General features: G+C 43.4%; 1 pseudogene; it reads left to right on the top strand.

Annotated features, from left to right (window-relative positions):
- The first annotated feature begins 8211 nt into the window (after positions 1 to 8211).
- On the top strand, positions 8212 to 9412 carry LOC130479144 (serpin B6-like; annotated as a pseudogene).
- Positions 9413 to 9962: the final 550 nt, after the last annotated feature.

Genomic DNA, 9962 nt, shown 5'->3' on the forward strand with positions numbered 1-9962 from the left:
CTTATTCTACTTGACCTTCCTTTCCTCCTTCCCTGACCCTTGTGCTCTCTGTAGCTTCTATCCCCATTGCCTATTGTTGGCTCCATCATTGCTTTGTGGAGACTACACAACACTGGGTAACATTTAGCATTGCTGCAGCTACCCCAAATGCCATCTGGACATCACTTAAAAAAAAAAAAAACCTCCCGTTTTTTGTTAGTATTCAGTCTCCCCCAGTTTTGTAGGAACATCTACCGTATCCCAGAATGGTCCCATTGGGTAGGTTTTTTATCCTCATGGAGATGCACAGGGAATACACATAGAGATGGCCGGAACCATTCTGTCATGATTTCAGAGTATCTTAGGAATCCTTCATTACATCCTTCTAACTGCCTTCAAAACAGGAATTTCCAAATTCATCTCAAAGTTAATTTGATGTTTTATAAACTTTGCCTCTTTGTGAAGACTCTCTTAATGACCCCTAAAAGGTGAAATGCAAACGGCCTTGACAATACTGCATGATTAACATTCAACAGAAATGTTTTCTGTGGGTTCCAGGTAAAAAATTTGTGCAAACACCCCCAGGAAGTTCACTAATCATTCATTGCTGACCTTGAAATTTGTGTGACATTTCTCATGAGCATTCAGCTCCAAAAATGCTTCAAAATTCCCCTTCAGGTACAATCTGACGACCATTCTAAATTCATCCTAAATGCCACTGATTAAAATTAGTCTCCACAGATAAATTGTTAATTGTCTTAAAACTCTACTTTTGTCCAAGCATTTAGCTTGTGTGGATTTTTGGATTTTTAAAAAATAATTCTGTAGTTGTTTGTTAGATCAAATTGCCTCTGGACAATGCGCTGAAACAAATGGTGTTATTTAGGTGTGAGAAGCAGAAAGAAAGATTATAATCTTTGCCACTTGAAACAAATGTCTGAAATTCTTCTATAGGAACAAAGAATAAAAAAGTTGACCTTTTAGCAAATGTGTCTTTACACATGACTATTTCAAAATGCTGCCAGCTGCAGTGACTCATAAGTCACTGAAACTCTGGCATATATTTGAGCCTATGTTGCAATGCAGCAACAGACACAATACCCCAAATTACTAGTTCCATTACTCAGACAAAGGCCTTGGCACCTTTTGTGTTTCATCATAGTCTCACTATTCTCTTGGACACTGAGGGAAGAGAAAGAAGCAATGGAAGTCACTGAACTGCAACTGCAACTGAGGTATCCAATTTCAAAAGGGCACATTTCAAGAAGCTAAGAAGGTTAATTAGAGTGGCAGGTTGGCCTAAGGAATGTACACATAAATTAGAGAGCAGAGGGTGCATTTCTCTAAACCAAACGCAGCATGGATTATTTATAATTTAAATCTCAAACATGGTCAAAGTACTTGCAGCAAAATATCCCCTATGCAGCTGGGTGAAAAATGGCTTTGAACAAATTATTAGTAAAACACAGAAAACCCGCAAAGCATGAAAGGAGGCCTCCAAAGAGATGTAAAAGTGCTAAAAGAGGGATTCACTCTTACATAAAACATAAGGACAGATAATCTAAGGCATGATCAACAAGAAGGATATATAATTTTTCCCCTGTATCCCCTTCCCCTATTTTCCATACCTGGAATCCTCCATAGTCTCTCCCTTTCCCCTGCTTCCCTCTCCCCTTCTCCCCCAACAGTCAACCTACCTTTATCTGCCCCCAGCTTCAGCTTTCCCTCCCCCCGACAGCATCTCTCTGAAAAAAATCTGGCTGAGTTGTGCAGTGGCTGCCAGCACTGTACTGGGCCCAGTTGCAGGTGGAAGCTGGCAGGTCTGAGCTTGGCACAGATGTAGGGTTGCCAGGTACCCCCTGGCAACTGACAGGGGTGGAGGGTAGGGGTCTTACCAGGTGCAAAATGAGGCCTAGGCCTCGATGCCATTGGTGTGTTGATGTAATTTCTGGCAGTGATTTCATCATGTCACTGATTACATAGGAGATGCTCTAGTAGTGGGGCAAAAACTCTATGGTAGATGCTGTTTTTGCCCTGACCTGGAGGGCCCAGGCTAGCCTGATCTCGTCAGATCTCAGAAACTAAGCAGGGTTAGCCCTGGTTAGTATTTGGATGGGAGACCACCAAGGAATACCAGGGTTGCTATGCAGAGGAAGGCACTGGCAAACCACCTCTGTTAGTCTCTTGCCATGAAAACCCCAAAAAGGGGTTGCCATAAGTCGGCTGCGACTTGACGGCACTTTACACACACAGAGATGCTGTTTTTACCATAGAGTTTTGCCCAAATACCAGAGTGTCTCCCACATCATCAGTGATGTGATGACATCACTTCTGGAAGTGATGTCAACTGGGTTTGCCAGGTCCCTCTTCGCAATCGGCAAGAGGTTTTTGGGGCAGAGCCTGAGGAGGGCAGGGTTTGGGGAGGGGAGGGACTTCAATGCCTTAGAGTCCAATTGCCGAAGCGGCCATTTTCTTCAGGTGAACTGATTTCTATCAGCTGGAGATCAGTTGTAATAGCGGGAGATCTCCAGCTAGTACCTGGTGGTTGGCAACCCTAATGTCAACTCAGCGATGGCATGGAGGCCCAGGCCTCATTTTGCATTTTAAGATCCCCACTAGCTGGCTGAATGGCGCCGGGGGGAAGGGGGCCCAAAGTGGGGCATTCCCCACCCTCAGCAGGGGTTTGGCAACCCTACCCAATTGTATGGTTGCCATTGCCAGGCTGGACCACTACTGAAGCTCAGGCCTGACCCAGTTGCATGGTAGCTACTTCTGGGCTGGCCCAGGCCTGACCCAGTTACATTGAGGATACCACTGGACTTGGTGCAGTGTGTTGAGGATGCTGATGTAGGCTGGGCCAATCTGGGCACTTGGAACCTCAATGGACAGGACATGCCCAGTTGTATGAAGGCTGCTATCTCTGGACCTACTCTGCAGGTTGTTAGAGGCATGCTTATCCAGTAACCTTCAAACCAGACACTATTTCTCTTTCTTAAGAGACTCTTACAAAAAAAGGTGAGGGGAGTATACAGTTGAATTACAGTTGACTAACAACAGCTGAGCAAGGAAAAATAAAATGAGTAATATACACATCCTCTCACCCTAGGGCTAATCTAATATGGTAAGTTATGAGGAAGGCAAAATAACCTCCAGCTGTCTTTTTCTGGCTCTGTTCATGTCTCTCTGACATCTTATTGGCTTTCTCCTTCTTTGAGGTGTGACATCTCTCTCCCCCAAAAGAATTCCCAAATCTTTTTCTCCATGCATGTGTTCCTCACCAAGGGACAGATGTTCTCTTATAAAGCCCACAAGATTCTTCGTATCTACCTAATGACAAATTACCAGCTAGATCCTAGGAAATTCTGGCAGTCTTTATTACCTATTTGCATCTTCTGGCCATTTCAGGCAAGCGCCTTTTGTTCTTCTGGCTAACTCTATCAACGTTTGACATGCAGCTACCTTTGCAAGAACTTTAGAAGGGAAAGCTTGTCCTGACGTAATTATTCTATAGGTCATTTGAGTTTAACTTCTGAGCCTTCTCAGAGGGCAAATTCAACATTCGCCTTGTAAATTGGTAATTTTTTACACCAATTCCTGGGGTGAAGTGTCATTTCACCACACATGCCATCCACAAAGACAAACATTCTTCTAGTCTGAGATAGCATCATGTCATACTAGTGAGGCATTCATCAGGGCTGTCATCCTTGGGTTTTCAAATGTCAGCCTCTGTCTGCCTTGCCGTCCTGGGGGTTCCATTGTGCTCTTTCTTTCGTTGTCTTCCTGTGACTGGCAAATGCAAGCCACTAACTGCAGTGTAATACTACCTGCCATCTTGGGTGGTGTGGCTCCCCTCTTGCCCAGTCTTACCACCTCTCCATCATCTTGCCACAAGCTCTGTGTCCTCCCTAGAATTGGAAGCAGAGGGGGATTTCTTCTCTTTGTCCCTGTCTGTTACCGGCAGCAACTCTTGCAGCCTTGAGCTGAACCTGCTTCTCCTCCTTGGCATATTATCAGGAGTCTCCCTTTTAATCTCTGCTCCCCCCTCCCCCACTGCCAGCAAATCCTGGGCTGGGTTCTATTGGAGCCTGCTTTGGTGGCAACATCCCTACCCTAGCTGGACCGAGCCTGTCCCACCAGTCCTGGCCTTGCTGGTGGCCTTGTTGGGTGTGGATGCTCTCAGCTGTTTTGACCTCTCCCCCTCCCCTTGGGCACTGGGGAGGCAGCCCCCTGTCTGGACCTATCTCTAGACAGGTGGTCTACTGGGTAATGGTCTCCCTGGTCTGTCATGATGCTGACTGTCTGGGGAGCCATATATCAACCTCTACTAACTCTGCCATGAAAGAGTTCTATTTAGTAACAAGCACATGGGAAAGCACAAGAACTTGGGGGCATTTCATTTTCCCCTCCTCCACTAATTCCTCTTTCCTTTCCTTGAAAGCCCAAATAGCCTCTTCCTTTTCCTACTTCCGTCTTACCAACCGGCCAGTCTACCCTTATCTGCTCCCATCTTCAGCTTTCCCTCCTTCCCCATGGCAGCTTCTACCTGGGAAAACTAGGTTGCCAGTGTGCAGTGCTGGCTTCCAGCACAGGCCCAATTGAGCAGTGGGGAACCTGCAAGGACCTTCCCCCGCCCTGTATCTCTTTCCCCACACTATTCCCTCTTCTTCTAACAACCTCATTTCCCTGATTCTTTCCCACCTAACCTACCTTTTATCTACCCCCATCTTCAGCTGAATTTATTATGTCCTTTATACCCCTTCCTCCACATTGGGGACTCAAACAGTTTTCATTATTCTCCACTCCTCCATTTCACTTTCATGACAACTCTGTGAGGGAGATGCTGCTGAGAGTGTGTTACTGGCCCAAGGTCACCGTATGAGTTTCTATGGAAGAATGGGGATTTGAACCTGGATGTTCCAGATCCTAGTCTGAAATTCTAACCACATCATCTACATTTGGTTATCAGAAAAGCTTATTTTAAAACATTTTACTTAAAACTTTCCCTTTTTACTTTAATTCTCACCTCAGCCTCCAGCCATATCTGTATAAAAGACATCCATTTTTCCTGAAATTCTGATCTTTGCCTGTTATGTATGTAGGATGTTAGACTTGCCATGACACCATATTCTGCCAATTTGTTTTTCCATTCTTTCAGAGTTGGGCAATTGTCTGCTTTTCACTTTGCTGCAAATATTATTCTTGCTGCTGTTACTATATATTTGAATAATTCATTATATATTTTTGGCATATTACTTGGTAATATATTTAATAACATACTTTTAGGGTCCGTCACAAACTTAATTTTTAAAATCTTTTGCATTCATCATGGATCTCTATCCAGTAATTTCTTGCTTTCTTCTATGACCACCACATATGACAGAAGGATGCATCCATATTTTGGCATTGCCAACAATTCCCACTGTATTGTCGAAGGCTTTCACGGTCAGAGTTCATTGGTTCTTGTAGGTTATCCGGGCTGTGTAACCGTGGTCTTGGAATTTTCTTTCCTGACGTTTCGCCAGCAACTGTGGCAGGCATCTTCAGAGTAGTAACACTGAAGGACAGTGTCTCTCAGTGTCAAGGGTGTAGAAAGAGTAATATATAGTCAGAAAGGGGTTGAAATTCACAAACATCAGCACAACTTTAACAGAAAAGAGGAGAGTTTAAGAATGAATAAGGCTTGGCTTCCTGCCCTGAAAAACCTCCAGACAAAGACAACATTCAACAATAGCCATACAGATTAGTTTTGGATTACACACATTAACAGATCACTTCAGGATACAATGGTTCCATATTAACATACCATACCCTCATTAGCACATTATCTTGATACTTACAGGACAATACTTTTGCAGGACAATACTCAGCTCAAACCCAACCCCTTTCTGACTATATATTACTCTTTCTACACCCTTGACACTGAGAGACACTGTCCTTCAGTGTTACTACTCTGAAGATGCCTGCCACAGTTGCTGGCGAAACGTCAGGAAAGAAAATTCCAAGACCACGGTTACACAGCCCGGATAACCTACAAGAACCAATTCCCACTGTATTTGCTATAGATTTTCGCTATATCTTTGGGCAAAATATAACATCTGTAAAACATTTTATACCAATTCTATCGGGTTACTGTTTGACATTCTGTAAACTTAATTTTTTTTAGTCCATAAATCCTCCCGTTGCGTCATATGTATGTTTTCACCATGTTGAGAATTAGATATTTTGATGATGTCTTCCTCACATCTCATGATAATTAGATAAATAGTTTTCTAGATGCAACTCTTTATTCTTTGGGTGACTTCCTTCTCTCTTAAATGTATCCTTTGTATGAGGATTGCAGTCTCTTAGCATGTCATCCAAACCTGGAAAACATAGGTATTACAGCCAGAAATCCAAAATTTGGGATGTAGGATTCCTTGCGTAAAGGGTGCAGAGCAGGTAATGGTCAACCAAATTGGGTGAGAAACAAAACAAAAAGACAGAAGGGGCATGACAAAGCAAGAAATAGAAAGCAAGCACACCACAAATCAAATAACATGTTATATCCCTGAAGAACTGGGAAAGGGGGAAGCAATTAGTGTTGTTATGGGGAGAAAAAGAAGAAGAGTTGGTTTTTATATGCTGACTTTCTCTACCTTTTAAGGAGAATCAAACCGTTTTACAATCCCCTTCCTCTCCCCGCAGCAGACATAGTGTGAGGTAGGTGGGGCTGAGAGAGTCCATCATTCTTAACCACTACACCACACTGGAGTGAAATTGCTTTTTCCAATGTTTTTAAAAGATATAGCCATTGATTGCTCGTATCTTTCTTTTTTATCTTTTAAACGAGGGATTTCTCTTTCATTTCTCTTTGAAGAAATGAAATAAAAGCACCCTTTTGTAACTTCAGCCCTTGCAGTTGTTTTATGTTACAAACCACAGGGTGGTGCTGTAGCAGGAGAACAGGAAGGTTTGGAAAGACATTACCTGTCTCTGATAGGGTTGCCAACCTCCAGGTAGTAGCTGGAGATCACCTGCTATTACAGCTGATCTCCAGCTGATAGAGATCAGTTCACCTGGAGAAAATGGCAGCTTAGCAATTGGACTGTATGGCATTGAAGTCCCTCCCCTCACCCAACCCCACCCTCCTCAGGCTCCGCCCCATAACCCTCCCGCCAGTTGTGAAGAGGGACCTGGTAACCCTAGTTTCTGATCATCTACAGAGTGAAATTCTGAAATTTTGCAGAAGATCCCTTCCTGCTCCTCCTGTCTTCAAATTTCTTTTTGATCAAAATGTTATTGATTAGAAACTCACTCCAAATTCCTAAAATGGGGGGAAAGAAACAGATTGTTTGGTTTTAGGCAGAAATTGGGTAAAGAGGAATTAAGAAAAATGCTTCAGAAGTATTCAGAGAACATAATATGCACAGAATAGAAACTATATTCAAGAAGAAAGTTACGCTAATAAAGATTAAGGAAGGAATACAAGATAGATATAGGACACAACGGTCACTTTAATTGTCACAAAAATCTGCCAGCATTCATTCGTTTGTTTTTGTATTTGCTCTCTCTCTCTCCTCTAGCAACAGGTGAGCTTCAGTATGTGACGTCAGTTTATATTTGATTCATAGTCCCATCCCAAATCCTTCTCACATGTATGTAATCCTAGTGGCTACAGCTTGCAATCAAGCAACAAAGCCCATTATACCTCTCCCACCTCTCCCTAAGGAATACTGCACTTTCTGTTCCCTTATTAGAATATTTATTTAAAACATCTATATGCAACCTTTCCACTCAAATGCAGTCCCCCAGGTGGTGAACATCAAGACATTAAAATGATTGAAATATAAAAATAGCATTTATTATGTATATATAAATATTTAACAATACAATAAGAATATGTAGACATACAGACATTGAACAAACAACCAGGGAGGAGGGCCAATAAGAATAATAGAATCATAGAGATGGAAGAGACCACTAGTCCAACCCCCTGCACAATGCAGGAAACAACTACCTCCCCCCACACCCCCAGTGACCCCTACTACATGCCCAGAAGATGGCCAAGGTGCCTTCCCTCTCATCACCTACTTAAGGTTATAGAATCAGCATTGCTGACATATGGCCATCTAACCTCTTCTTAAAAACCTCCAGGGAAGGGCCCTCCACCCTGTGCAGCAGCCCAGCGGCCAGAGGAGTGGAGCCCCCCCCGCCACCGCCTCACCGCATGGCGCCTCCATAGGTTCCTGCGACATGGACCGTGTCGCTGCAGCCAGTACTGCCTTTGTCCTGGACTTCTTCAAGAGGCTGAGTGAGGACGGTCCTCAAAAGAACTTGTTCTTTTCCCCAATGAGTATTTCTTCTGCTCTGGCCATTGTCATGAAAAGCAAAATATCCCATAACGTGGACCAGCAGGAAGTCCGTTCTGTGTGGCCGTCAAGTGTCACTTCCACATTCCAACAAAACAGCTGGAACACCCCATGGTGCTATCAGTGAAGAAAACTGAAGAGATCCACCAGGGATAACAGAACCTGATTTCTGAAATTAACAGACCAGGCACCAAGTACTTGCTTAGGTTGGCCAACAGACTCTACGGAGAAGCAACCTATGACTTCCTCGTGACTTTCACAGATGCGTGTGAGAAGTTTTACCATGCAGGTTTAGAGAGACTTAACTTTGTGGAAACACCAGATGATTTTAGAAGACGCATAAATTCCTGGGTCGAAGAAAAGACAGCAGGTAAAATCAAAAACCTGCTCACTGAGGGAATAATTGACTCTCTCACAAAACTGGTCTTGGTGAATGCCATCTACTTCATGGGAAACTGGGCAAATCAGTTTCTCCAAGACTGCACAAGGGAAAGTCCATTCAAAATTAACAAGAATGAAAGCAGACCCATGCAAATGATGTACAAGAAAGCAAAATTCAACATGGCCTACATATCAGATTATCAAACCAAAATCTTGAGCTCCCTTATGTTGAAAATGAGCTGAGCATGATCATTCTGCTTCCTGATGAAATCCAGGATAATTCCACTGGCCTGGAAAAGCTGAAGAGAGAAATAACCTATAAGAAGCTCATGGACTGGGTCAACCCAGAGATGATGGACCTAACAGAAGTTGAGTTGTCTTTACCCAAGTTTAAACTGGAAGAAGAATACAACCTGAAGCCTGTTCTGAGCAGTATGGGCATAGCAGAGGCCTTTGATCAGGGCAAGGCAAACTTCTCCGGGATGTCATCCAGCAACAACTTAGTCCTCTCAGAGGTTGTTCACAAATCCTTTATAGAGGTCAACGAAGAGGGAACGGAGGCAGCTGCGGCTACTGCAGTGGTTATGATGTTGCAGTGTGCTCTGATTGTGCCACGATTCATGGCTGATCACCCCTTCCTCTTTTTAATTCGGCACAACAAAACAGAAACCATGTTGTTCTGTGGGAGGTTTTGTTCTCCCTGAAGTTCCTTGCGTCTACACACAATCACACTAGAGTTGAATGAGGTTCTAAATCCCTCATCAGATTCTTATAAATGTTATCTCTTATACTGGACCTCCTTTGGTCTGCCTGCAGCTGGTTTTGTAGAGCTCAGTTAATGGTTGGCTTGATATAAGGGAAATCACTCCATTAGGGTAAAGATTTCCTCAGAAATACTTTATAACCCGTGATAGGATTCCGGTAAAAGTTCCCATTTTGCTGAAGCTTTGTCCGTCGGGAATTTTTTCAAAGGCAAGGTAGGAGAAAGAACCAGCCTGTATAAATATCAGGGGCTTTAAGAAAATAGCCCGTACGGCTACAGCTTGGCTTTATGAAACAGTCAGCATGGCTCTCAGCCTGAATATCGGCTTGCAGCTCTTCGTGCCTTACAATCTATGAACACTGGACCGGCTCGCGGCTTTTTTAGCCTGCATAACATCGGGGAACAATTTTCTCCCAGTAATCTTCCTTGAATTTATGTTTCGGGACTTTAATGAATATTATATTGAATGATGTTGAATGATCCAGTGAATG

Source organism: Euleptes europaea, chromosome 6 (assembly GCF_029931775.1).
Source record: "Euleptes europaea isolate rEulEur1 chromosome 6, rEulEur1.hap1, whole genome shotgun sequence".
Lineage (NCBI taxonomy): Eukaryota > Metazoa > Chordata > Lepidosauria > Squamata > Sphaerodactylidae > Euleptes > Euleptes europaea.